Source organism: Penaeus chinensis, chromosome 3, assembly GCF_019202785.1.
Source record: "Penaeus chinensis breed Huanghai No. 1 chromosome 3, ASM1920278v2, whole genome shotgun sequence".
Classification (NCBI taxonomy): Eukaryota; Metazoa; Arthropoda; class Malacostraca; order Decapoda; family Penaeidae; genus Penaeus; species Penaeus chinensis.
This window is the reverse complement of record NC_061821.1, coordinates 18,777,159-18,781,866: the sequence shown is the minus strand read 5'-3', so window position 1 is coordinate 18,781,866 and position 4,708 is coordinate 18,777,159.

Here is a 4,708-nt window from a genome sequence, read left to right as displayed (position 1 = left end):
CTATCAACATTGCCAAAATCCTCACAATCACTGCAGTCATCAAAAACAACACATAATGTCGCACTTTTCTATATTCAAACGAAGTCTTGAAAAATATGACGATTTCCATTAGAAAGGCACTTGCCAAACCGGATGCCCTTCTTAATGTCAACCGTGGTTTAGCTGAAAGTCTCCTGTACTGAGAAGCCTTAGTCAATGCCAGATAACTTCAACTTGTTATATATATATATATATATATATATATATATATATATGACTGCCGCGATCGATGGTCTAGTGGTTAGAGCACTGGACTCGGACCTTCGTTGTCCCGAGTTCAATTCCCCGTCGCGGCGGTCGTAAAATTGGCTGCGCTCTGACTGCTCGCTCGAGCCCGAGAAAACGACATATCGCCTTGAGAAGTCAAACGCAGGTGTCGTAGGGGAAGTCACCGCCGCACAAGTGTTAGAGCGCCGAACTGCGGTTGATCAGGAAGGGCATCGAGTCAGGCAAGGGTGACACTGCAATATAACCTCTCAATAGTGAATTGATAGAGGCCTATGTCCTGCAGTGGAATGAATGGCTGTTAAAAAAATAATAATAATAAATTAAATCATTAAATTATATTGCCACTGTACAGAGAGGTTCCATAATTACTCTGCGTAGGTTAGGGGAAGGAAAACGATAATAGATATTAAGGAAAAGCTATTCAGCGATATATACATCAATAAGTATTCCTGTTTTTATACCAAAAATGTTTTTTTTTTTTTTATAATAAACGATAAAATCAAAGAGATACTTGCGAAAATTACTTAACCATATAGCCTATGATCCATAAAGAGGGAGGGAGGGAGAGGGGGGGGAGGAGAGAGAGAGAGAGAGAAATTTGATTTGATAAAAAAAAAAAAAAAAAATCCATTTACAGAGCAGTGTACATGCCCTGCAAAGTAAGTAATGTGTAAGTTTATGCGACTTGAGCGTCTTACACATTTTGCAGTGATGATATGAGATTGGCTTTGCCTCCAAAACTGCTTCCCGTAAATGTTTTTGTATGTCTATTCTATCTCTCTCTCTCTCTCTCTCTCTCTATATATATATATATATATATATATATATATATATATATGTGTGTGTGTGTGTGTGTGTGTGTGTGTGTGTGTGTGTGTGTGTGTGTGTGTGTGTGTGTGTATGTCTGTATGTGATTGCATTTGTTTAATTATGACTACGTTTATAGGCTTACATGATTTTATGAATTACATACATACAAAAGTGTCCTTTTATTCCAAGAAAACATATTTAACATGGATAAAAAGTAAACAAATCAAACAAGCATTACTTTTTTTTATATTTTTTGTTCTGTTTCTTTTTTTATATTCATTTATCATTTTTCTTATTCTATCATCTCAATTATAAGCATGATAGTCATGTTATAATCACCTATATTTATAACCATACACAATGTTTAATCAACCTAGCATATTTTGTAATGGCCAGGAAGAGTTCTTTGTCCTAACAGCAATGAATAAGAAGAATCTCATTATCCGGGATTTTCTTTCATGTGCATCATAGCTTGAATTAGTTCACAGCCGATGTGTATGAAAACAAATTTTAAATACGAATCGAATTATGAAATCTAAATAATCTATCAACTCTAACGTAAGTGGTATTCTCGCCACAAAATATATTTGAAAAGACGTAGGAAACAAAACATATTTACCAAAGGTAAGAGAAACGAGAAGAAAGACAATGAACTAGGAAAGAAAATGTAAAAGCAAATATTCTACTATCAAGAGAAATCCCAAATATTGTAACTTGTAAATGCATCGGCGTCAACATTCTAAAATAATAATAATAATAATAATAAAATAATAAAAGAATAAAATAAAGTAATTAACTGTGTACAATAACTGTTTTATAATGAAGATCATAATCTAAATAATACTACAAAACAAAAATGGTTTTATATATATAAAAAATATAAAAATGTCTAGGTATCAAGAATGCTGTTAACTTGTAAATTGTAAAAGGCAGTGTTTTATCATAGCAATCATTTGTAAATTTGAGGAACTTTTGTTTGCTGTTACTGCCAATAGGAAAAATAAAATGACACATTCATGTTAAGGTAAACAAAAGGGAAATACAAAATATCAGTATAGTTTTGTTTCCCGGCACGATAATGATAGAGCTAAAGTTATAATAATAATAATAATAATAATAATAATAATAATAATTAGATATTAAATAGCAGTAACGATGAATATATTGCATTGCACATTGTTCATTTCTAAAAACAAAAAATATTGCTACTAAGCCATAATATTTAATTAATAGTCATATATGTAATATCATTATGAAAGAATTGGTTAACTGAGCTAATTAATTAAGAGAGAAAAATAAATTTATATCTACATAGACACATAAATGATTAGATTTAGATACTTCCTGTAAATTCAGCGATTTCTTCTTCAAAACAACCGATTCGATTCCTTGTCCAATCGAGTGGCCGGTTGCTGCCTTTCTGCTCAGCTGCCGACCTCTTTTACCACTCATATAAGATTATAGAACGTCGATATATATATATATATATATATATATATATATATATATATATATATATATATATATATATATGCCCCTGCTCTCTCTCTGTCTCGTCATTTTTCAGTCTACGTTCAGAGCCCCCCATGACGCCCTTGCTCTCTCCCTCTGTTTCTCTGTTTGTCTCCCCCCACCTATCTCTCTCTCTCTCTCTCACTCTTACTCTTTCCCCTCTCTGCCTGTCTGCCTCGTCCTCCCCCCCTCCCCCCCCCCCCTCTCTCACACACAAAAGGACCACATCGACTTGAAGAAAATCTAAGATCATAGTTTAGTAGCTAATGAAAACCTACAGTAATTTACGTTTAAACTAATAAAAAAAAAAAAAAAAAAAAAAAACTCCAACGATCAGGTCCAGTCTATACACACACACACAGTCGAATCACCCAAGGACTACGGGTTTATATACTGTTCACTGTAGTTTGTGAATTTTGTTTCATACAGATGGCTCCACATGTGCTCAGCCACCAGAGTCTACCAGAAGGCCCTAGAGACCTTAAATTGAAATTTGATTATTCTTATTGATATTATGATTATTAAATTGTTATTAATAGGCTAATAACATTATAGGTAATGGGCATGACATTGTAGTCTTGCCACCCGCTAACATCGGATGAAAGTGAGCACGGCAATCATCGTCACTCAGTTAGAAGTACTCTGTATTTTTCAATGTATCTTTTTTATATGTTGATGATATATTAGATTACTCTGAAAAACGCATCTATCAGAAGTACATTCCTTAGATAATTTTTGCTATGGCAAGTTTAAAGTTTTGTTGTCAATAGCAATTTGTCAGTCCTTATTGCTCGTTTCGGGAGTGAAGTGCTGCTTTCCAAATGCTCAAAGGAAAACGAACTCTTAATGAAATTGTTGCCATCTCAATGGTAACGCAATTCAGTGAAGTATACATTAACCGTGTTTCAGTTGCAGAGGTTCGTCACTTTTCAACTGCTCGTCTCTTCTCCATAAGGTAAACCCATTTTGCACTTTTAGAATTCTGAGCAAAAGTGTAGTAAAATAACATCTGGATGGTCGTTACATATTATTATGATTATTATTATTATTACTATTATTATCATTATTATTATTATCATTATTATTATTATTATTATTATTATTATTATTATTATTATTATTATTATTATTATATTATTATTGCGAGAGAGAAAAATAAAAGAAAAGACTATTCAATACAAGGCGACAGCAAATATGATTTTTTTCATACATGTGAACGTAATTGTCGACACTTATACATAGCCTATTCAAGCTACAAAGAGCTCCTGTAAGTCCTTTTATCTCTTATATAAGAGTTTTATTATTCATATGTCTCCTCTTTATTACATCATATTTCTCTTTATTATACATTTTTATTGGCATTTACACCTACATGGTTCAGTGTAAGTTGAATCACATTATTCATCTTTCTCTCCTGCCGCTGTATCGTTTGAATACTTTCTTCTTCAAAGTTTTTGGGTATGAAATGTTGCCTGAGGTTGGGGGAGGAAACCAAAACGAACAGTTATGAAGACTTCTCTCCTGCTTCTCCCTCGATCCCTTGCTCGTTGTCGTTGTCCTAGTTGCGACTGTGTATAATTCTTTTGTGCTTTTATTTGTGATCAAGAAAGGAAGACGAATGAAAGAAAGCCGTAAGTGGTAAGTAAAGAATCCTATGTGTGCGTGTGACCCAGACAACTTTTCATGGCTTGGGATTCGACTTTTGTATCAGTGTATTATCAATCATATTTCTCGTCTTATTATGTCATATTTATTATATATTTTATCGGCATTTACACCTAAGCCTACAGTGGTCCCGCACAAGTAAGATGTGTCGTAGTGTCGGGGAGATTCGACAAGTTTTGTATGTCTTCGTAAAATGTTCCTTAGCATATATATATGTATATATATGTGTGTGTGTGTGTGTGTGTGTGTGTGTGTGTGTGTGTGTGTGTTGTGTATGTGTGTGTGTGTGTGTGTGTGTGTGTGTGTGTGTGTGTGTGTGTGTGTGTGTGTGTGTGTGTGTATGTGTGTGTGTGTGTGTGTGTGTGTGTGTGTGTGTGTGTGTGTGTGTGTATATGTGTGTGTGTGTGTGTGTGTGTGTGTGTGTGTGTGTGTGTGTGTGTGTGTGTGTGTGCAT